Source organism: Chiloscyllium plagiosum, unplaced genomic scaffold, assembly GCF_037043375.1.
Source record: "Chiloscyllium plagiosum isolate Xiang-an unplaced genomic scaffold, Cpla_swu_hap1 HiC_scaffold_8, whole genome shotgun sequence".
Classification (NCBI taxonomy): domain Eukaryota; kingdom Metazoa; phylum Chordata; class Chondrichthyes; order Orectolobiformes; family Hemiscylliidae; genus Chiloscyllium; species Chiloscyllium plagiosum.
The window spans coordinates 84,650,004-84,675,880 of record NW_028270146.1 but is presented as its reverse complement, the minus strand read 5'-3'; the positions used below and the strand labels follow the sequence as shown (position 1 = coordinate 84,675,880).

Sequence of the window (25,877 nt, the reverse complement as noted above, 5' to 3'; positions counted from 1 at the left end):
TTCCATTTTTGCAGATTAAAATCAGGAATTTACATTAATGCTTTAACTTGTACAACACAGAATAAAGAGAGATTAACCCACTTACACTATCCAACAGATTGCAGAGACAAGGCAGGGAATTCAATAAAGTTTAAAACTGGCACAGGAATTGCCTTGTGAGGTTAATGCTCACTCATTTCCTGTGGCTGGTGTTAAATAGCTGATTGACAGCATGCCTGAGCAAAGAGTGGAAATCGTCAAAGGCCAGTGACACTTGAAGCCACTCTGTACTTTTTGAAGGGTTCTGTAATGTAGAGTTACATTGTGGCTACACAAGTTGTTCGAATTTGTTAAAAGGAATTTGAGCACAAGCTAAAAGAATACTGAATGATGATGTGACATGGCAAAGGGGCAGAGTCCAAGATCTTTCAAAGCTGCACTGGAGGGTATAAGGGAGAAGACTTTCCACAGAAGACGAGGGAGCCCTCCAGAGAGACTCTCACAATACAATGGGAGCAGATAGCTGTGCCAGTCAATGCCAGGAATGTCACCCCAAGGCTTTGGAAGCAGTGCCACAAGAAGTTTGATGATCTCACAGGAGTCAGGAAATGGATGTTCAAATATCCTATCCCACCAACTGCCCCACCAGCCTGACATACAGCTCAATGCACCACCCTCCATCAACCTCTATCAATCACAACTCAAATCTAACATCCACAGCTCTATTTCGTCCTCACACATAGCTACAAACCTCATAGCCACACCTCACAGTTCACGGATACTGCCACTTCTCAATTGTGACAGGTATGTTACCCAATCTCAATGCACCACATTCACAAACACACTTCCCTCTTAATTGCTGGGCTACGGAACCTGAGGTAGCACACCATCCTGAGGACAAGAACACCTGAACGTACTTACAAATGGGAAGGAGATGATGCTCTCTACAACCTGGAGCGGCAACGACTCAGGCTGTGACCATCAATGGCATTGACACAATTGAGGACGGTGGTGTGGTCATAGCCACTCCTCCAACCCACACCCTACTTTACCCATATTCCACAATTGCCATTCATTTTCATGTTGCTGATGAATTAACTATGTGCCTCCAGATCTCACACCTCCCCAGTGACACCCATCTCCCTCACTACCAATAAAATCGTTTACTCTTCACCTTTCAATCAGCCAGTGCTGTATCTGGTTAGGAGCTGGTAGGAGAGGAAGAGCTGGAAAACAAGGAAAGAAAAGACTCTGCCGCTCACTCTTAAGCTTTCAGTTTCCAGATTAGTGGCTGCCCCACTGTATACATACACAGTCCTGCCATTGCTCAAAAATATGGACACCCTCTTTCGAGCAAACAATTCAGGACATTTCTTTAATCTTAACATCCCATCACACATGCCTGAGGTTAGATGACTTCCAGAAGAAGTTGTATAACTTACTTAATTTTATCCTAAATTAAAGGCTCTGACCCAAAACACACTAGTCTTATAAATATCATAATTGTACCACAGTCAAAAGCTTTGTCTTGAAAGATCATCTGGAGTTATATTCACTGATAATGCAATTGGATAAATTCAGTCAAAAGAATCAATCACAGACAGCCTAACCAGAAAGGAGTTTTGTTGGCTGCCTTTCCAATCTTTCTCCTCTTGATGTCCTCGATCGACTGGGACTGCCTGACTGGTAAGACCATGAGACATAGGTGCAGAATGAGGCGATTTGGCCCATGGAATCTGATCCGCTATTTGATCATGGCTGATATGTTTCTCAACCCCATTCTCCTGCCTTCGCCCATAAACCAAGATCCCCCTACCAATCAAGAATCTATCAATCTATCTATCAATTTATCTGTCATAATACGTTCAATGACTTGGCTTCCACAGCCCTCTGCAGCAACTAACTGCCCTCTGATTGAAGAAATTGCTCATCTCAGTTCATCACTTGAGGCCGTGCCCTTGGGTCTTAGTCTCTCCTACCAGTGGAAACATCTTTCCACATTCACTCTATCCAGGCATCCCAGTATTTTCGAAGTTTCAATCAGATCCCTGCTCACCTTTCTAAACTTGATCGAGTTCAATCCCAGAGTTCTCAGCCACTCCTCATATGACAAGTCTTTCATTCCTGGGATCATTCATGTAAAACACTTGTGAAATCTCTCCAATGCCAACACACCCTTCCTTAGAAATAGTGCTCAAAAGTGCTCACAATATTCCAATGTGGTCTGACCAGAGCCTTATACAGTCCTAGCAGTACATCTTTGCTCTTGTATTCTAGCCCTCTTGAAATGAATACAAACAATGCATTCTCCTAAATATCCAGTGAACCTGTTAACCTTAAGAGACTTCTAAGTCCCTTTGTGTTTCATATTTCTGAGGCCTTTACCCGTTTAGTAAATAGTCCGTGCCTCTGCTTTTCTTACCAAAATGCATTAGCTCACACTTTCCCACATTGTATTCCATCTGCTGCTTCTTTGCCCACTCTCCTAGCTTGCCCTACTCCTCACTGCTTCCTCAACATTACCGATCCCTCCACCTATCTACGTGTCATTTGCAAACTGATTCACAATGCCCTCAGTTCCTTCAGCTGGATAATGTGAATACTTGTGGTCCCAACGCTGAGCCCTGTAAAACTCCACTAGTAATTCCTCCTTTCATCCCCACAGTGCCTGTTGCCAGTTAGTCAATCTTCCGTCCATGTCCCTAACACCATGGGCTCTTGTCTTATTTAGCAGCCTCCTGTGTGCCATCTTGTCAAATTCCTTCTGGAGATCCAAATAAACAAAGTAGAGCCAGTGGATGAGAACTCACTTGCTTTTTACCTCCTCAACAAATTCAAACAGATTAGTCAGGCATGCCCTCCCCTGGACGAAACCGTGCTGACTCAACCCTATTTTGCCATGCACTTTCAAGCACTCTGCAATATCAAGTTTAATAATGGACTCCGATCTTTCCACTGACTGAGGTCCAGCCTATAATTTCCTGTCTTCTGCCTCTCTCCCTTCTTAAACATGGGTGTTAGATTAACCAAATCTCCAGTCGTCTGGGAACTTCTCTGACTCCAGTAATTCCTGAAAGATCATCATGAATACCTCTACAATCTCCTCACCTATCTCCTTCAGAACTTTGGGGTGTAGTCCGCTGGTCCAGGTGATTTATCCACCTTCAGAAGTTTCAGTTTCCCCAGCACCTTCTCCTTCATGATGGCCACTACATTCACCTCTGCCCCCTGACTCTCTTGAAGTCTATATGCTACTGGGGTCTTCCAATGTGAAGAGTGATGTGAAGTACCTGTTCAGTTCCTCCACCATTTCTTTGTTCCCCATTACTACTGCTCCGGCCTCATTTTTCAGCAGTCCTGTTGTTTTTGTCTCTCTCTTACCTTTTAGATATCTCAAAAATACTCTTGCAATCATCTTTTATATTACTAGCTTCCTTATCCAAATATTTCATCTTCTCCCTCTTATTGCTTTTCAGTTGTCCCAAACTGGTCGGCATGGACACGTTGGGTCGAAGGGTCTGCTTCCATGCTATACAACTCTATCACTCCGCTGACCCCAAATCCTCTGGCTTCCCACTAATGTTCACCACATTGTATGCTTTTTCTTTTTTTGTCTGCTGTTCCTGATTTCCCTTGTCAGTTATCGTTGCCTCGCCCTCCCTTGAGTATGATTCTTCTTCTTCCTTCGGATTAATTTCTGCTGTGCCTCCCAAATTACTCTCAGAAACTTCTGGCATTGCTGCTCCACCATGTTCCCTCCTAGGTTCCCCTTCCAATCAACTCCGGTCACCTCCCCCTGACTTGAATGAGGTCTACTCCCCATTGGCTTTGAGATGTGGCCATTTAGTTGAAGCACATGCAGTGTGTTTACCGCATGAGCTGCTGGCACTTACTGCAGGTGCAACATTGAACTGCGACCGTGCAGTACAGCAAACCATCCACCACTCTGACTGATGACTGCCTGTAACTATGACAAGCTGCCTGCCTTTTTGACTGTGCTGACCAGCAAGACAAGAGAGACGGACTGTGATCCCGATAGCATGGTGGATGAGACAAAGTTCAAAAAAGACAAGGTACGTCTGGGATGCTGTGGACATCAAGATACACAATGGGTGTGAGTGTGTGTTGACAGACAGCAGCCCTGGATGAACCCTGTTCTAGCCCATGAGCTGGGTACCTGTTTCTGGCACAAAGTCTACTGGTAACAATATTCCAATGAAAGGTGCCAGTGTGCTCCAAAGTGCAGCATTCAAGAGCAAAACCATACTGTAAGTGGATGAGAGATGTGCCATGATGATATGGTGAGACTGATACATGTTGAATGCTAATGTCCATACATATGGCGTACATGCAGCCATTGTCCATGGAGATGACAGTCTCATCTTGCACACATCGGGACAAATACAAAAATGCCAAATGTGATGTATAATGTCATATTTTTGTGGTGTTTATATTCAAAAGTGATGGTAGCTCAAACCAATTTCAAAACATTATTTCCATTCACTGTCACGTTCTAGTAATCCAAGCCTGTAAAAATTCAAACTTGCTATTACTTAACAGTTGTTTCCTCATTAATTCAATCTTTACTGTTTTAATATTAATGGCTGCTCTTCAGTTTTGGTCTTGCTTCTTTACATAGACTTCTCAATAAAATAATTCAACAGTTGACTGATAAGTCGGATTATAATGCTTGACATTTGTGAATAATATTCAATCTGGTGAAGGACATCACACCCTTGATGCAGAGCCCTCCTAATTTACCTTACACGGAGGGTGGGCCCTCTGCCTGGCAGACTGCTGATCAGTTGCCAAGATTGTAAATTACTCCTAACATCTTACAATCAACAGTTCAAGTCTCTTTGGTATTATATTAAAGCTTCCAATAAATATTAGATTGTGGTGTCTGAGTGAACAATGTTTATTCTGTTTAAAGAATAAACATATCTGGACACAATACTCAATGAGTGATGGAAGATCCCTATTAATATTATTAAATATTTTCACATGTAAATTGTATCTTTTTAAGAGAACAAACAAATCCTTCTCATTAACTTTGGTGATCTATAGTATAGTTACAGGATTAACTTCATTCTTTTCTGTTAACCATGTCTATAAGATTAAATCATTGTACAACTTTCCATCTCCTCCCTCCTTCACCCATCGTGTGTACTGATCTATATACTTACAACATCCCCCTGCCTATTCTTTCTTTTCTTTCTTATATTCACTGTAATACTGATGAAGTTGATTTAACATGGGTGTTTATTTGATAGTAGGAAATGGGTGTGACAATTTATTGCTTGTCCTTAACTCTCCATGAACTGCATGTTTTACTTGGCCATACCAGAGGACAGTTAAGAGTCAACAACATTGCTGTGGATCTGGAGTCACATGTAGGCCAGACCAGGGATGGAACATAGACTTTCTTCGCTAAAGAACATTAATAAAGTAGATGGGTTTTTAAGATAATCAACAATAGCTCTATGGTCACGAAGACTGAGACTAGCTTTCAATTCTTGATTATCCTTTAATTAATTGAATTTAAATTTCACCCATTGCTTTGATGATATGAACCCATGTCCCCAGATTAACTGGGGTCTCTGTATTTGTAGCCCAGTGATATTACTCCAATCCCACCTTATCCCCTGAATTCACTGCAAATGTATTTCCCTAAGTACACTAAGAGCTGTTCAAGATGCTTGCCAGCAAGTACAGTTTTTAATTTGTTAACACTTCTCCATCATATTAAAAAGGTCAATGTCTAACATTATAATCAACTGTGCTTACAGCTTTAATATGCAGGATGTACTTTATCTAATATCTTAGTTAATTTGACAAGAGGTTAGTGCATTCTTCTTCTGAAACAAGAATGATTATTTATTTTGTTTATTCATGGAATGCAGGATGATAGTGTTGTGCAATTTAATATTCTGGAAAGGAATGACAATGTGATAAGTTTGGAGGGAGAGAATTTGCATATTGATCTGAGTAGAAATAATAAAAATGTTATTCTAAAGTGAACCATTTGCAAAATATGAAATTATGCACTTCTATTCACAAACCACATTGCATTAGGGAATCTGGTGACTACCCACCTGAACAAAGGGCAATAGATTTATTTGTTAAATTCACTGCCAAATAGCACTATTAAAAATGACACTTCTGGAATGAGTGCAATACACTTTACGTTTTAGGGTGAGCCTAGGGCAACAACGTCTAGTATGCGGTATTTCTTCAGATGGAAACTGCAAAAGTAGTGTTTGGGCATTATTTAAGCTAACCCAAGATTGTGGCATGAATCATGGGCAATTCCTAGTAAGATCATTTTGGATCATTTAATATTTCCCATTATTTCACTCCTTTGCACTTCAGCAAAGCTATATTAGGTTTAATATTTTATTAATTCATTTATTTTAGACGGTATTCTAAATTCCACAGGATTTTTTTCTCTCCATCATGAAACACAGAGAAGACCAACCCTTATTATATATGTGCCTGTTCCCTGAAACAGGTATCAATTAGTCCCATTCTCTTGTTCTTTCCTCACTACCATCCACATTTTTCACTTAAGTATAGATAATGTTTGTTTTAGAGAACCATTAAAACATTTTTCCACCACACTTTCAGGCAACAAATTTCATATCATAATAAACATAAATTAAAACACTCACGTCTCCCACGGCCCTTTTATACCTCAAATTCAGCAGAGCAATGCAGCTGGATTCTGTTTTCAGAAACCATTAATGAACTGGCATTCACAAAAGATTTACATATGATTGTGTACATTGCAATGTACCAAAAACACTGTTTGCAACATGTGAAGGTTTTCTAAAAACTGAAGTTAATCTGAAACTGATGAAATATTCTCAGCTCTTTAATAATGAACAACTACAGATGAATAATTCAGTCCGAAAGTGCTGTGTCAGCAGTTATCTATAAATAGACTGTGATAACTTCATGCCTCCTGAGAGTGCAATTTAACTAACTATGTCATTATTATTTTAACAGTTATTAGTAGGGAGTTACCCTTGACAAATAGTGGTTGATTATTTATCATCCTTTAATATAAAAGGCCTCTGAATATGTTGCAGCCATTACATTTACATGACTGGCCTATTGAAATTTCTGGGTAATGGCAATGGATGGTGGAGTGTGGTAAGTTGTGGGAATTTGATGATAGTAATGCTACTAATTGTCAATGGGAAGTCGTTAAACCTTGTTAGAGATTATTGCTGCCATGTATATAGCACAAATATTACTTGCTACTTAATACTGTACATTGTTTAGATTATTCTGCACATAGGAACGGACTGGCTCATTACATAAGGAATTGTGAATGCAGCTCAAAGCTGTGCAATTATTAGTGAATAATACCACATGTGATCAAACAAAGGGAGCAAAGCTTAAAAATGAAACTGAATGGGCTGATGACACAGACCTGGGAAGAGTTGTTTCAATGCTGAGATGATTGACTCCCAACTACTAAAACCATCTGATTTTGAGCTAGATATGACTCTTAGGATGTGATATTTCTTCAAAGAATTCAATAAGACTGGTCAAGCGTCACTTTTGCTTTGAAATCCTTGCTGACTATTCTTCATATCGTTTTGGCTTCCAGTGACTGCTCTTTGAGATTTCAGTATCGTTCCTAACACTGACATGAAATTAACTGACCTCAAGTTTCCTCCAATTCTACTGGATATTGGAGGAAAAAGAAACAAAAATCTGTTTCCTTCACATTAACCTTATCTATCGAAAATAGCGCAATCTATGGTGTTATGTATATACACAGGGTGTTGCACCAACATAACCATAGTAATTGTTCCAAATTGTATCACCACAAATTACACTAAACAGTAGTCTACAGCAAGGGAGCATTAATATTCATGATTAGGAGGCAATAGATTTTTAAAATGGTGACAACTTGTCTGACAAACTGTTATCATGCTTTGAGTCACAATGCTCTAATAGTGAGGCAGACTATAGCACAGAAAGCAAGAGAAAAAGAAATAATTCTCGCTGCTCAATCTCACTGGCTTGTGGGACATTCTGTCCCATGTGTCAAAGATCTGTGGGTCAACTGTCAACACGTTCAGTCATCGAAAGGCACATGGCATAATTTTGAGATCCTGAGCAGACATCACCCTCAAACTGAAGGACAGCCATTGACAGTGCAGCAAATTTTAAGGTTTACGAAAAACTACTTGGACATGGGAAATGTCATCGCAAAATGAAATAGCTCAGTAACAATCCATTTCCCGGCTGCAATGATGTAGCTTGTTATACTGATTTATGCATTTCAATAATGTTACTACATGCACATTCACTCATTCCACTGCTGAAATGATTATCTGAAATCAATACCTCAATTAATCTTTTTGTCATGCTCTGTTGTTACCAAATATGTCAATTTGGCTATTACATTGTGGTGAACACAACCTCAATGTATTTAATGTAAATTAGCCCTTGAAGCAATTTGATATTAAGAGAAGCCTGCTTTTACAGTAAAACTCCAATTTTATCATAGCATTTAAAAGTTGTGATTAATTTCTATTGAAAAGAATTTCACTGCTGTTTCTGTGCTCTCCTGAGATTAATACAGAGTACATCCTACACTGAAGTTTGCAAAGTGTAATTATTTTCTCTTCTCTCAGAGTTGTTAAATGCTTTGTTAAAAAAAGTGCTTTTAATGATCTAATACATCGCCTCAAACTGCAGACTAAAGAATTTCAACAAACACACAATGCATTCATCCATTAGTACCTCATGACATAATTTCAGTATCTACAAGTTTATCACACAATTCTTGGCTTTAATACAACAGATAGAGTTTTAATTTTTTGTCACACAGCTTCAATTGCGGTGTTCAAAGTGTTAATTCTGTGGATATGTCCCATAGTAGTGAAACTTATTTTGAATTTCTGCACTGCATGACATTGAAATGTTAACTATATAATAATGACAATGCCAATGAGTTTCACTGGGCATATTCATAATAATCAGCATTTCATCTTACTTTAGTTGCTTGACTTGCCATTTTCCATGCCAGGTACCAAGACACATAAATAGAGGTCAATAGGAATGAAAGCTCCACCGAGTTTGTCCCAACAATGTATTTGAACCTCAGCTGAGAAACAACACTGATTCTGATTTTCCTCAGTGCCCCACCACCTGGTCCCTGAGCAAGACTATTGATTCGGCACTTACAAGCAGGCTTGTTCCATGGTCACCAGACACGGGTCAAGGCTGAATTCCAAGGACCCTTAAATTTAGATTTGCCTTATCATTCTAAATTGGGGTTGACACCAGGTAACATGCCAGTGCCTAGCACCATTTCCTGAAGTCACGATTCTTTTTTAAAAAGTACATTGTTGTCAAATCTCTTCTGAATCCTATTTTAAAGAAAGTTTTTGACTATACAAAGATGCAAAGAAGGAATCAAGACAATAGAAGAGAACAATCTGGAACTTGATTAAGGCTGTCTTTCAAAGTCAGTCTTTCGATGAAACGCAAAAGTAGACACTCCTAACAACTGCAAGGATGGACAAAATCCTGGCTTTCAGATGATGTAGTCAGGATATATTAAGTTGTTCCTCATGGTTTTCAGGATTTAACAACAGTTGTCAGACTAGCCATGCCCCAAGCTGGAGATCAGTCAATCTCAGTGTGAGTGGAATGGCACCAACAGGAGCTGATCTGCCCAAGGCTGCTTTTTGTCAGGGTATCAGCTTATGTTAAACATCCAACTTTCCCAACCAGAGCATCACACAAGTGGCAGTTAATAGACAAGACTGGACTACATGTGCAGTAGCTCAGATATAGTCTGCAGTGTGCCATTCTCATGAGCAAAAAGCATACCTGGTTCCCAGCAACCCATAAAGAAGCAAACTGGCCATTTTACAAAAAAGAATTACTGCCTGATACTTGGGTGACACTATCATATCTATGGCTTGACACAATACAATTTGTAAGTAATTTAGCCCAACATTGTGGTTTCATGGCATGGAATCAAAGAATGAGACAGCGAAGAATGAGACAGCTGGACCGTTGAATGAGTTGTCCAATTAATTCAAGTACTTATTACATTCTTCTTTTAGACCCAGACTGACTAACCATACACACAAATTGTTTTAAAAAACATTTTTAAAAAGTTTGGAAATAAGATTTTAGACAGATAGAGTAAACTTAGAGATTATCGTAACAATATTGCTGATAGACTAACTAAAAAATCATGGAACTAATGCACAATAACTTGCTGAGATGATTCTTTTGGTGACAATTTAAAATACACCCCCTTAAAGGTATATGTAAATAACATTACATCTTTCCTCATGCTTTTCCCACAGGCCTGTGTGTTATCCCTTCTAGTATTTATCCTATCCTCATTTCAAAAGGGACTAATAAATCCATTTACACCAATATTTCAGGCCATAAATTCCAAATACAGAACTCTCCATGTTAAAAAAAAGCATTTTTTTATACTTTAAATTTGTGTATTTTCCTTCTGGCAATGGAAATACTTTTTCCTTAATTGCTCTATCAAAATCATCATAATTTTGAAGGCCTCGGTCAAATCTCCTTTTGTCTTTGTCTGATCTAAGGGGAACGAAGAACAATCTTGGCTTCCCCAGTTTCTCTGTGGGATTGAAACGTTTCAGCCACTAAAACATTCTGGTGAATATCCACATTGATTTCCTCAAGCACTTGGCATCTTAGGCTGAATCTTTTGATTTGGCGATATCCAAGCATTATACTGCAAGACAACCTCCCAGAGATTTACAGTAATAATACTGAAATGTTCTCTGCATTAATAAGACAACAAGTGAGGATGAAACATAAATTGGAACTAAGTCTAGATTTTATTTATATTCACATAAATTGGGAATAGGCTAACTTGTGATATGGAGTGAAAAGTAAGTATAGTAGCGCCTTGACTTACGAACTTAATCCGTTCCAAGACCCGGTTCGCGAACCGAAAAGTTCACAAACTGAATCAATTTTTCCCATTGTTCGGATAGCGTAAGAATGCTTGGACGTAGCAACGGACGCTGTTCACAGCACACGCGCCAAAGACGAACTGAATGAGATCACACGGGGCCCGAGGGCTTTTGCGTTCAACAAGCGCGTAGCAAAGCAGAACAATGAAACCACGTGGTCACACACGGGCTTTTTGCGTTTGTACCTTTGTTCGTACCTTGAATTTCGTATGTACATTGAAGCAAAATTTTACGTACAATCCTGTTCGTAAACCGATTTCTTCGTGAATGGGGTCGTTCGTATGTCGAGGCGCTACTGTATTACAAAGTTTTTGCTATTTATGGATGTAAGCCTGCAAAATAATATGTCAAAGAAATTTAGAACTGCACTCTGAGAATAACTGTTGCTTTATCTGGTAAGTATTGATGAATTAAATAGGCTAAAGGGGGTTTGTGAGGTATACAAACAAATCACAAAGTTCTACAAGAAAATTAAGCTGACTCAAAACACAACTCTAAATCAAACCTGACTTCTAATGAAAATGTCAACCTGTTGGAAGCCAATTCCTTTTGGAAAGATACAAAAGGGATGGAGATCAAATATATGAAATAGTGATCCAAATGCATAAATGTGACTTGAACAAAATGTTAACTAACAGTCCCTATAATGTGCATGAATAAACAAAATACTAAAAAAATAAGATTCAGGTCAGAGGTACTGTAAACCAAGCTAATAGTGAGATACGCTGCAGGGCAGATTTGCACTTGTGTGGAATTACAATGAAACATGCAGTTAAATAGGTTAGCTGTTTTGAAGCAAGGAAAATAAACCAATATGATTGTTTGGATCTATTTTCTCTTCAAAGATAATTACTGAAGGATCTTGGCAAATTTAATGTTAAGCATCTTAGCTCCTACCCATTGGTGATATGTCAGAAGCAGTTTTAAATATCCACTGGATAAATGTGGCAGAATTGGGTCGGTGGGTGAGTGAGTGAGCGAACAGGCAAGAAAGTGAGTGAATCAGTCAGTAAGACCATCCAATCAGTTGGATGTTGCACTAAGGGAAAGGTAGGAGGGTATGCATTAAGATGAGATAAATGGTTTTCTTCATTCATAGTTTTCTTGGTATTCAGTTATTTCAACTACACAAGACTCTCAGACTGATCACAAAAAGCCAATAAAGGCTGTGAGCTCCTGCTCTCGATGTATGCTGTTGCCACCATCCTCTCAAAGTATAGGTAAGAACAGGACATGCTTGATCTAGTACGGTAAAGGGTAACCACTTCCTGATACAACTGGAAGAGTTTCTTGCAATGTACAAGATTTATTTTATTCCACAATCGCTACTAGTTCCAGATTACATTGATATGATAAATTTCGGTAGAGAGATTTTGAGGAGCACATGATGTTTGGTCTCACTTATTTGAGTCCCAAGGCCATAGAGGTCCATATACACCATCAGCATCATGGCTGGAGCTAATGGAAATCTTTAGAAGTTACTCTCCAGAACCATATGCAACATCTTCCATCAAGCTTTTTCTTTCCCTTTTTAATATTATACATTTGTCTGTACATATCATTACATTTACCATCACCCCATCTCCCTCCACATCTCTGACTTTACAAATTCAGGTGTTCTGGGGGCCACATATACACGTTGAACGTGGAAAACTGATAATTCGCTGGGTGGAAGATGATTGCCTTTGATTATCTTCCTGACAGTGTGAGGTCTGTAGTTCTCTTTAAACTGGACGATCTTTAATCTCTTGGATTTGTATCCTGGGGGACATCTTTCCTGCTGTAATAGGCAATTTCTTCCTTATTGAGTTGTTGAACATTAATCTTCTCCTTGGTGGCTTCCATGGAGTTATAAGCACATTTTCAATCTGTGTCAGCAGATTTCTATTCCCAACTCACTTGCAGATTTGTGCTGATGCATGTCAATGTTTTCCTTTCACATGTTGATTTGTTTGGAATCTGTCATTTGCCCTTAGTGATTGCAGTACTGGTGAAACCAATATATCTAATTCTTGTCTTTGAGATTTCCTTCTCAGGATGTCAAATATTGTGCCTAAGCTTCCAAGTTAACTCAGCATCGAACTTCAACCTGCCTAGAGTCTGCTTTAGTTATTTATTCACTAAGTTGTATTACAAACTGAGTTGCGCAGTTTTAAATTTGTCAACTGGCTCAACTGGGATGTGCTGCTCATTGGCAATCTCATTCTTTTTTTCCTTCATTGCAAAGCCTGCTGCTTCCTACAGTCTGAGCACTTTGGTGTTGATAGCAGTGAAAAGTATGTGTACCAATCCAGTATCATCACAGGTTTGCATGTTTTGACTGTAAGAATCGATGTATTTTGCTAACATAATGAAAAGCAGAATTTAGTGCACTTGGTTCAGGTTCTGCTATGAGTCTAGGGAGTCCTATGGATATTTTCTGTCAGCTTTACTTTGACCAGTTGTTCCTTAACTTTATATAGTTTAACACCTTCTACCATTTGTCACCCTACTCAAGAGTGAAAATTCCTGTTTGTGAAGTACATAGAGGTTTTCTGCTACTTGGCATTCCCTATATTGGGGATTTGCTTGTAGCATACTTTTAATCTCAAGTGCTTTACTTCCTGGACCTTGCACTTGCACTGTTCTCATCTGTAGACAGTGTGCTTTTTTAAACTATGGATCGTTATCTAATAGCATAACCACACTCAACAGATGTCTAACTTGAAATCTGAAAGATAATCATTGCCAAAATGTAAGGGCTGGATTACCCATTTCCCCTCAGAATTAAAATCATCTTATTTACATTTCTCCATGAATCTCGAGAAATTCTGAATGCAATCATCTGTGGATTTCCCCGATGCTTCTGAACTGTTCATTTATTCTTGCTTTTCTAAGAGTTTTATTAGTTTTGAGGTTAAAGGTTTTGTCAAAGGTTTTCAGTACTTCAAATATGTCTGCTGTTTCTTATACACCTTTGTGAGCTCAAATGTCATCAGCTATACTCCCAATTGAGTACAGAACTGAATTTGCTTGTTCAGCTTTTGATTTAGTATCTGATTTGGGTGCTATTCTGTATCTCAAAAGTTGTTTCTCCTAAGTGTCCAATTCTGTGTTCTATTTCATCCATCTCTGGAACCTGGCAATATTATTTTCTTGTGCCATAGCTTTCTAATGTAATTGCATAGTTTAGATTTTTAAAAGATTTAGATTTTTACATTAATAGCAGCTCTATTCTTCTACAATGCTGGATTTTCATTCATTTTACACCTGAAATGAATGATTGCTACTTTCTTGTGATTAAAATTGTAGCTAAATTGAAGGATTCTCACACTTCAAAGGTAGAACCAAGGATTCCTCTCTTTTTGCAGTTCACAATAAATCCCACTGCTTGTGACTTTAATGAACATTTCTCACTTTATTCAGAAAAAGACAGGAGATCCAGGATCTGATTAAAGTCTCACAAATGTTGTACTCCTATTAGATCAGTCTAGTTTAGACATTTAATGTGCCAACTTTATCACCCTAATTATTGTCTTTGCGATGTCCTTCATGGCTTATTAATTTACTTCTGTAGCCATACCTCTGGCTGCTCTCTCAGGATGTCAGAGACATTCAATCCGTTGCAAGTAATTTTTTAAAAACGTATTGCTTTTGCAGTCTGGAATATTGTTTTTGTAAAGTTCCTCCTGATCCACCAGAGATTTTCAGTTTTGCTCTGAGCCTGTAACATTTATTCACTCAACACTGAACTCTACCATTCATAGACCACATCTTGTGACACTGCCTGTACCTACTTTGGACAAACCAATTCTCCTTCTCAAGGCAGTTGCTAACTCTCCCCTGTATGTGTCTCTCTTACCAGGTCTGAAATGTTTTCACTATTCACTGGGTTATTCTTCCTGGCTGAGGATTGCCATCAGTATTTCTTCTTTTACATCTTCAGCTCTTCCCTGATGCTGAGGGCACTGTATGAGACTTAGAGCTGAGGCTGAATATTTTACAATGCTACTTACGCTGTTCTATGAGAAAACAAATCAAATCTGCACCACTTTTTACTATGTTGTATGGGCAGGCCAGCTCACTATGCTATATGAGCTGCTGCTCATCTTGAAGGTTTTTATGACCATTCTCTTCAAGTGTAAGAAATTACAGGAACTATGTAATCTAGTGTAGTAGAGGAAGACCACCTCCTGGTGTAACTAGAAGAATATTTAGTTAAAAAGGTAAAGTTTGTTGCATGTTAGTGATTAACTTTAAGAAGCATTGGTATAATAGATATTATTAGAGAGACATTAAGAAGCGTCAAATGTCCAGTCTCACTCCTTTGCAATCATAAGCTGGTCTGCAAAATCCGTTTGACGTCATAATGGATGGTGTCGAGGGTGTGGTGCTGGAAAAGCACAGCTGGTCAGGCAGCATCAGGGGAGCAGGAGAATCGGTGTTTCGGGCATAAGCTCTTCATCAGGAGTTTATGCTTGAAACGTCGACTCTCCCGCTTCTCGGATGCTACCTGACCTGCTGTGCTTTTCCAGCACCACATTCTCGACTCTGATCTCCAGCATCTGGAGACCTCACTTTTATCCTGTCATAATGGATGTTGCTTATTGCGGGCTTTGATATTAACTTATTCAGACCCATGTTCAGCATGTTGTACATTAGAATATGCTAGTGATTACTCACACCTTTGAATATAATGCTGTAGGATCTTATGTAACAAACATGACAAAGAAAAAATCCACAATCTGCAAACAAATTTAACAGCAAAAACAGACAATTATAGAACACCTTGATAGAGTGACAGCCCCTTTGAGGCACTTGAGATGAGATTCCATGCAGAAGAATTGAAGAGAGGTGACCAAGGGCACAAATATTTTGAATGAAGAGTGCCAACAAAGATAATTGGGAAGAGAATGCTAAGGAATAAGTGTCAAGCCCAGTCACTCAAGAAAATAACACAAGGAGTGGGAAGGCTAGAGAGTTAGGCGATAGGCAATTGCATTGGTGATGTCCATGGAGATAGAAGCAGAAATTGGGAGGCAGGTGGAGCAAGGCAATGGAGGGTCTTGTATATTGTGCTAAATGCTTTGAATTAAGCCTGCAACTGAACAGGGTGCTCACACAAGTTAAACAAGCAACCTACCAAGCAAACAAAAAAAAGAATGGCGGTCAAAATCATTCAATAATTTTAAATTAAGAACATATTACCTTGTGGAAATATCTTTTAGAAAAGCCATACCACATTACAACATACCACTTAATACTAGAATTACTACTATTAATAAACAATCATTGTTGTTTTAATTGAGCATATTTGTCTAAATATAATGCAGTCTGGCTAACACAAAGCAATGTATTGCTTTCATCTTCAATTATGTCACAAACAGTGAAGGATACTTACTCTCTAAATAACAGTACCTGAAACCAACAAGACAAATTTGTACAAAATTGTCTTCTATGTTCAATTCAGGTTTTAGTTTTCAGAGCTGCACCGTCAGATACCAGGTAGCAGTTAGTAATTTCAGAAGTATCCAAATAAATTAGTGTCCTTGGATAATGTTATCGTCACGTGTCAAATCACAATGCGTGTACCAAAGATAACCAATTCCAGTCTCTGCTTTGGACAGGGTAATAAACAAATTAAACAAGTTTTTCTTTTCATAATTTAAACAATGGTTGGCTATTAATAAGCTCTCACCACAATATAAGGTTACTGGAATTTGCATCATTTAATTTCCATCATTGTTAGTGCCATCAGATTACGCAGACACTAAATTTTATTCATATATCATATCTGAGAGAAAGTGAGGACTGCAGATGCTGGAGATCAGAGTCAAAAAATATGGTGTTGGAAAAACACAGCCAGGTCAGGCAGCATCTGAGGAGCAGGAGAGTCGATGTTTCGGGTATAAGTTCTTTGTCAGGAAGTTGGGATGGGGGGGAAGGGGGCTGAGAGAAATATATAGGAGATGGGGTGGGACTGGGGGGAAGATATCTTGGAAGGTGATAGGTAGATACAGGTGGGGAGGGTGATGATGATAGGCAGGAGCAGAGGGTGGAGCAGATAGGTGAGAAAGAAGGTTGAGAGGTGGGACAGCTCAAAGGGTGGTGTCGAGTTGGAGGGTTGGACCTGGGATGATGGGAGAAGGGGCGATGAGGAAATGGGTAAAATCAACATTGTGGTTGTGTGGTTGGAAGATTCCAAGGTGGAAGATGAGACGTACTTCCTCCAGGCATCAGGTGGCTAGGAGGAGGAGGCCCAGGACTTTCATGTTCTTGGCAGAGTTGGAGGGGTAGTTGAAGTGATCGGCCACAGGGTGATGGGGTTGTTTATTGCGTGTGTTCCAGAGATATTCTCTGAAACATTCCACAAGTTGGCGTCCTGTCTCACCACCGTAGAGGAGACTACATCGAGAGCAACAGACACAGTAGATGAGATGTTTGGATGTGTGGGATTTACACCACTTGCAGCAGCAAGGGAACATGCCAGGAGTGGAGGGTGGGTTGGCAGGTGGTGTGGACTTAACGAGGGAGTGCAGAGGGAATGGTCTCTGTGGAATGCTGAAAGAGGTGAGGAGGCAAACATATCTCTGGTGGTGGGGTCTGACTGTAGGTGGTGGAAATGGTAGAAAATAATGCATTGTGTCTGGAGATTGGTGTGCTGGAAGGGATAGTGTTTTTACAGGAGGGGTGGTGGGAGGAGGTGTAGTCCAGGTAGCTGTGGGATTCGGTGGGTTTGAAGTAGATGTCAGTGTTGAGTCAATTGCCAGAAATGGAGTCGGAGAGGCCGAGGAAGAGGAGGGAAGTGTCCGAGATGGTCCAAGTGAACTTGAGGTCAGGGTGGAAGGTGTTCGTGAAGTTGATAACTGACCCGAACAACCCATTGTATGCGCCTGTCACACCAAACGGATCTCTTTATACTTTGACACAATCCTGTCCCCCTTGGTCTAGGGATACCACCTTTGCTCTCCACCTCCCCCATGACTTTCGTTTCCCTGGTGCCCAAAGCCTCATCTTCACCAAAGACAGTCAGTTCCTCTACATGTCCATCCGTCATGATGAAGGCCTCCAAGCCCTCCGTTGCTTCCTCTCCCGCCGACCCAAACAGTACCCTTCCACTGACAAACTCATTTGATTGGCTGAACTCGTCCTCACCCGTAACAACTTCTCCTTCGAATCCTGTCACTGCCTTCAGACCAAAGGGGTAGTTATGGGCACCTGCATGGGCCATAGCTATGTCTGCCTTTTCATTGAATATGTGGAACAGTCCATCTTCCGTAGTTACAGTGGCACCATCCCCCACTTTTACCTCCACTACATCGATGACTGCATTGGCACCACCTTGTGCTCCCACAACGAGGTTGAACACTTCATCAACTTCATGACCACCTTCCACCCTGACCTCAAGTTCACCTGGACTATCTTGGACACCTCCCTGCACTTCCTGGACCTCTCCGTCTCCATTTCCAGCGACTGGGTCAACACTGACATCTATTTCAAATTCACTGACTCCCACAGCTACCAGGCCTACACATCCCCACCTCTACCTTCCACCCCCCCCATAAAAACACTATCCCTTACTCCCAATTCCTCTGCCTCTGCCTCTGCCACATCTGTTCCCAGGAGGAGCAATTCCACTCCTGAACATTCCAGATGGCCTCCTACTTTAAAGACCGCAATTTCCCCTCCCATATGATCCACAATGCTCTCCAGTGCATCTCCTCCACTTCACACACCTCCTTGAACCCCACCCCTGGTCCTCACCTTCGACCCCACCAATCTCCGGATACAGCACATCATTCTCCACCATTTCTGCCACCTACAGTCAGACCCTACCACCAGAGATATATTTCTCTCCCCACCCCTATCAGCATTCCACAGAGACCATTCCCTCCGCAACTCCCTCGTTAAGTCCACACCACCTGCCAACCCACCATCCACTCCTGACATGTTCCCTTGCTGTCACAAGTGGTGTAAAGCCTGTGCCCACACATCCCCCCTCACCTCCATCCAAGGCGCCAAAGGATCCTTCCATATCTGGCAGAGATTTTCCTGCACATCCAAACATCTCATCTACTGTGTCTGTTGCTCTTGATGTGGTCTCCTCTACACTGGGGATACAGGATGTCAACTCATGGAAAGTTTCAGAGAAAATATCTGGGACACACGCTCCAAACAACCCCATCACCCTGTGGCCAAACACTTCGACTCCCCCGCCCACTCCGCCAAGAGCATGCAAGTCCTGGGCCTCCTCTACTGCCAATCCTAGCTACCCAACAACTAGAGGAAGAACACCTCATCTTCCGTCTTGGAATCCTCAAACCACATGGCCACAGCGTTGATTTCACCAGTTTCCTCATTTCCCCTTCCCCCACCTCATCCGAGATCCATCCCTTCAAGTCAGCACCGCCCTTTTGAACTGCCCCATCTGTCCATCTTCCTTCCCATCTGTCCACTCCACCCTATCACCATCACCCCCCCCCCCCCCATTTGCATCTACCTATTACCTTCTAAGCTACCACCCCCCCAGCCCCACTCTCCCACTTATTTCTTAGCATGCCCCACTATCCCCCCAGCTCCCCCCCCCCCCCACCACCCCACATTCCTAAAGAAGGGCTTATGGCCGAAACATTGACTCTTCAGCTCCTCAGATACTGCCTGACCTGCTGTGCTTTTCCAGCGCCCCACTTTTCGACTCACATATCATATCTGTTCATTTTGATTAGTGCATTTCAACAGCAAGTCTCTTCAGTTCCCAGAAAATTGAAACAAAAGTTAAGATAGTTAAATTGGCCTCGGGACATCTGCCACCTTACTGGTAACCAATATTCTCTGTGTTACACATCAACTCATTTGTTGGTAAATTGATCTGAATCATAATTCAGTTTTCCCTTCTGTAGCATTCAACCACCCACATACAACTAAATACTGAGATACCCTGCCTCTTTCAAGGATAAAGCCATGGAACTAGATAGTGAGGACTTTGCCATCAGTGAAATTTACTTGCAGTAATCATGCCCAACTAAGTGTCTAATTTTATTTGTGGAACCTATTCAGTTGAAGCCTACACAATAAGCTGTGCTGATTAGGTAGATTATTAAGTGTTTGATTATGATTAAAAGCACTATCAACAAAATGACTAAGCAAGTAAGTTATGAAAAATGTTGGTATAATTTTAAAACGTTATACTGCAATCAAACTGAATGATTAAATGATCACAATACAGCACCCCATGTTCCAAAGCACTTTTTAATCTATGGGGTTATTTTCCCAGGATTGTGCATATTCCATCATGTTACTTGTACAAGTTTCTGCAAGCTTTTGAGATGGTTTTAAAAAGCACTGTTTTGTAAACTGGTACTGGCTGTAAAACCTGCCACACGCACAGATTAAATTCATCACCATTGAGTTTCCACTAACGGCATTCATTTGCTGACCTTCAGATTGGCTTTAAAACATAAATGGTGCCTTTTGCTGGCAAAGATAGCAATCAGTATGTTTTATAAGAATTAGTATGGAACGTTTGCTTCATTTACCAAGGAATGGAGCACTGTACCCCAAGAAAACTAGCAAATGGGTTTGCATATTTTAAAAATCGTAATTAGTAATTTACAATTAGGTTATTTCAGGGAAGAACACCGACAATGATTAAAAACTTTTTTTTTTAAACGGGATCATCTTACTTATTGCTCCATTAATCAAGCTTCACTAATGCATCGTGTTTTTTGAAAAAAAAAGTAATAAAAATTACATTTTAAAGTCATGCCCAACTGAGTTTGTTAACAGTAGATTTTGTATTCAGTAACGTGCACTGAGTGTTAGTGGAAACTAAACAGAAGAGTATTTATCAAAATGAATGCAATCGTGGACACAATTTGTACCCAGATCATCAATGGCACCCAAGCAGAAACTCGTAATTCTAACTTTAGTCAACATTTCAATTATTTGGTTCCACAGAGTTTTTGCTTGAAGACTTAACAGATTGATAAAAATTAACCAAGTCATCACTGGCTCTGATGATATATGTACTGTGGCTAACATCACGCAAATGATTGAAATCTTAAACAGAAAGCCACACATGAAAATACTGGTGCTTTTAAAACACATACTTCTCATGTGGGCCTGTCCTATGTTATGTCAGGCAGAAAACGCATACGACTTTAACCAGGTCATCCAGCAGAGGTCAGAAACAGAAGGAAAATGCTCCTGCTAAGGTTAAAAACATCATAAAATTCTGAGCCAACTTATATCATTACCAAGCACACACTGGTTATAAAGCTGACAATATGATTTCCTAAAATAGTAAGAATGCTTATGATTTCATTCAAAAGACAGTTTACAGCAAAAATGTGAAATGAAATAACTTTTAAAAACAAGAAATACACTTTGACTTACAGTTACGTTAGCTCTAATCAAAAATTGCTGGAGCTATTGTTTTTAAATTTTCCATCGTCTCTGTCTCACAACTTACTCCACTGTGTGGTTTTCATTTACACATAATTATCAAACTACAATTTACTATGGCGTCATTAAATAATAATAAAAATATATACAATATTCTACTCACTAAAGCAACAATCTGTTCTAAATACATATATAAACTGTAGAAAGTACCATCCAAACGTTCCAGGTAGCTGTACAATACTCTGGCCTGTGTCCTTTTGTGCGTTATGTGTGGAGTTGCTGGAATGACCCACAAATAACATTCACGGTAATATCACTGGGAGGAGGGGCTGGGTGTTGGCTTGGAGTGGCATTGCCTCACACAGCTGTCGGCAAATGTTATGCAGGCTGCCATTGAATACCGTGGTTATCATCAGTCAGCAAAGAAGCTCTCATTTCTCGTTAGGAGCTTAAACAGTACGTGCAATGCGCCCAATCTCAGGCACTGAAGCACAACTCACTATCAGTGAACAAAATTTTGAAGCAAACAGTTTCAAATTGATTTGAAGTATGCACTACATTGTCAGTAACAGATTACATTTTCAGATAAAAAATTCTTTGAACTGCATCATACTTGTAAATGTGAAATGATCGTTAATAAAATATAATAATTGGTATTCAATTCCATATATCATTGAAAAAGTTGCACTGAGAATGCTTTTTGTTAGTATTTACAGAGTTGTTATAGTGCAGAAGGAGGTCATTCATCCACTATTTTCATACCTTCAGAATAAAATAGGAACACCGGAATTGCCAGACAATGAAAGATCATCCAGTTCACCCTCTATATCTTGGCAGTTGATTTGTACAACAGTCATGGAATTGCTAATTATAGCAATAAATCTCCAACAATTCATCCACAACATGTAGAGAGAAGGAAACAAAAACCCCGTGGTGATTGGTTTGAAGAATAGAGTTCATCTGCTCCATCTAACACTGACCTACCTAACTCATGACACTTAAAATATGTAAGCACAGACAAATCCAAACCATCTCAATAATATTCATTGAGCAATAACAATGAAATGTGAAAGTCACCAAGTTCCCAAAAGACAATAGGCTACTTTCTGCCTCTCATTTGGAAGAACAATTGGTAGTAGTGAGTTTTTTCTAAGGGTCACCATTGCTTCAGGTGAAGCGGACAATGCAGAAACTTCATGGGAGGGTTCAGCTGACTGGATGGTCAGTCTGCAATGCAAAGTCACAGCAACAGCATAGGTTCAATTCTGCACTGGCTGAAAAAAAACAGCAAGAGCATTAGTTTGGAATAATCAGACTCTTCACACACACACACACACACACACACAGACACACATACCTGCAGCTTGCACTGACAATGACATTCATTTCCCTAGTCATAATGTTATCACCAACTGTCCTTTAATTCACAGGGCAGGTCTCGAACTGCAGATTTTTAGGCAAAAGTTATTATTCAAGATGGCAGAATCCGGAATGCAGGATTTTCTTTATGCCCTTCTTTCTCTGTTCCCATTCTGCCTCATCATTGAGGCAGTTCTGCTCTGTAAGATGCAGCATACTCATTGTCAACACTTTGAACATTTGTAGCAAGCACCTCTCAGTTATTAATATCAATGCTGCTCTACTTCCAAATGCATTTGGGGTACTTTCATCAGCCTTTCCAGAAAACCAGCCATTTGAGAGTTGTGAAAACGGGCTGATTTTGGTGGCATTTTTTTGGGACGGGGGGAGCGGAGTTGAACACTATTCACCATCTAGACACAATGACCAGTCCCAAGCCACTGAAGTTGATTTTTCAGTTTTAACTGAATGCTTTGTGGACTTGGCTTCAAGAAGGACACAAATGTGTCAACGATTCTCCCACTAAATTCAGAGAAAATGGTGGAGGCACTGTTGGTTAAATTCTTCCAGTACTTTTACGTGTTACTGACAACACAGTTCAGGTCTCACGACAGTACTGCCCTGTGGTGATAATAAGTGCTGTCTACACTAAGACCCTTGCTGACTTACATGGGTCTTTGTTTATCAAACACCTGTGGAGTTGTTTGGTAGGAGACTGAATTGGCACAGCTGACCTGGTATTTAGCCTTCTTGAGAATGACAGCCTGAGAAAGATGGCTGCAAAAGGTATAGGAAGTGATCAGTATATTCCACAGTCTCATCTTCAACACAAGAGGGAGATTGAATGTTTGACTGACCAGGTCTGGGTTGATGTATGAGTTTTATTTTGGCAACATTCAAGGACAGGCCTTGTCAGGACAATCGCAGAAATCCAGAGTGGCTTATAAACCTGGTGGAGGATGAGCAACAACTGTCATCTCGCAGAGATCATGCATATCTCGGGTGGCCAGTTTGCTATTAGCGAAGTGACAACTGAAGTTAAAGAGCTTTCTATCTAGCCCACAACCAATATACACACTATAGGACCGTTTCCCTTTGACGAGGTGAGCAACCAAATGCCAGGTAAATACCATGGGGATTATCACACAGACTTGCTGGACATTGATGCAGATGTCGAGGGGGTCTGCTTTGGATCTCCCAGTCAAGATAGCTGAAGTCATATCATCACAGAGCATGGAATTGTGGGATTGTGAAGATGTTTGGTTGGGCATCCACAACTTTGGAGTATAATCCACAGAGCTTAATGAATTTTGAATGCTTTGATTGGGTTGATGAATGCAACGAAGAATTCCTGGTGCTGTTCTTGGCATTTTACTTGGAGTTTCCTGGCAACAAGACATATCAAAGGTTCATCTGGAAGGCCGAAAGCTACACTTCATCTCTGTCAAGGTTTGGTCAGCCATAGGAAGTAGGCAATTCAGGTGAATTTGTAAATGGGGATAACAGAGAAATCCCTCAACAGTTTCTGAGTGATAATCTCTCTTCTTGAAAAGAGTGACTTCTGTAGCATTGCTCAAGTTCTTTATTCTGCCACATCGGCAAGATGAGCACATGGAGTCTCTCTATGACCAAAGACTCAAATGGAATACAATCATAGTCATAGGCTTTGGTTTGGCTTGAGTTCTTGCTGCATCTCTCCTTCTGATAATAGTTTACCCATGATCCTACTACTGGGGACTGAAACATAGTCTGGAGAGCATCAGCTGCTACTATGCATTCACAGGAAATTTCTTGTTGGAAATTTTCTTTTGTGAATTGACAAACAGCATCACCATCTTTAAACACAAGGACAGCACCCTGTGCAAAGGGAATTTTGACCATTTCACCTCGGTCCATAGATTTCCCCAATGGCTTGAAAAAGGTTTTGCATGTCATGAATTGGCAATAGGCACCTAAACTTTGTGATACAGTGAGTAATGGTCCTGTTATGCCATCTTCCAAGTTCAAGTCCCACTCCAAGACCTGACGACTCAAGGAAGGTCCATTCATCGCAAAGCCAAGCAGTTTGAGGATCAACCAGCAAAACCTCTGAACACATACCAATGATAGGTTGCAAGAGAAGGAGAAATTCCTGGTTAGTTGTGTGATGGACAGAAAATTAGTGCATCTCTCACAATATTTTTATAAAAGCACATGTTGATACAGTCACATGCACTGTGCAATGCCACCTGATAAACCTTGGACAGTATCCTACCTCATCTTGCAGAAAAAAATGTAGATGTTCTTCATTACAAAAATACTGTAACTATGTTAAATGAACCCCATTTACAAACCGACTTATCAAGCCTTTTTGTTTATGTTTTCAAATAAATGGCAACAAACCAAAACTATAATTCTGATAAATGTGACATAGTCGTATAAAGGAAAAGTATTTGTGACTTTTACTTCCTGTCAGAAGTTTCAGAATATAAGTGATGACAAGCATTCACATAAGTTGATGGAACATGTTACGTTCTTAGAAACGCCCTTATTGCCCAGTAACTAATTCGATGACAGCATAATTAGTAACAGAGCACTTCATGATCAGGGATGGATATCATGATTTTTGCACATGTTCCTATAAAATGCCTTTTTTAATGCTTTTTCAAAAGCAATTTGCAACACTTGTTGAGACGAGATGAGATATAACACATGAAGCCGTTTTACATCAGATCACAAGTAAACATACGAGTAATAATCATCAAGCATTCTGTTTATCTGAAGCTCATTTCCCTCCTCAAAAAAAATCCCGGGGCCATTTTTCAAGTGCCCAACTGAGCATAAAGTCATTGCTGCAGGTCAGCCACACATTATAGAAAATGCCCCAGAGTTCATTTCTATTCATTGCAATCGAAAGAGTTGAGTAGGTTCTGGACAGGCAGATTTTTTCACAAAGTCAAGAGAGTGGTGCTGGAAAAACACAGCAGGTCAGGCACCATCCGGGAAGCAGGAGAATCGACGTTTCGGGCATAATCCTTTCATCAGGAATGAGGCTTGTGGGCCAGGGGGCTCAGAGATAAATAGAAGGGGGTGGGGCTGGGAGGAAAGTGGCTGGGAATGTGATAGGTAGATGAAGGTGAGGGAGAAGGTGATTTGTCGGAGAGGAGGGCGGAGTGGATA

General features: G+C 40.2%; 1 protein-coding gene across 6 annotated transcripts in view; it reads right to left on the bottom strand.

Annotated features, from left to right (window-relative positions):
* The window catches only part of LOC122553773 (spectrin beta chain, non-erythrocytic 1-like), a 332,898-nt gene that overhangs the window by 272,555 nt on the left and 34,466 nt on the right, over positions 1-25,877 (bottom strand). The window contains exon 1 of one of the 6 annotated variants that reach the window (XM_043698085.2): positions 21,523-21,594. The exons of 2 other annotated variants lie outside the window; for them this stretch is intronic. The gene's annotated coding sequence lies outside the window, so the exon portion shown is untranslated. Of the gene's footprint in view, positions 1-11,173; positions 11,300-21,064; positions 21,157-21,350; positions 21,469-21,522; positions 21,595-25,877 lie in introns of those variants that run through there. 3 more of the 6 variants (XM_087990057.1, XM_087990055.1, XM_087990056.1) reach the window with 3 other exon arrangements.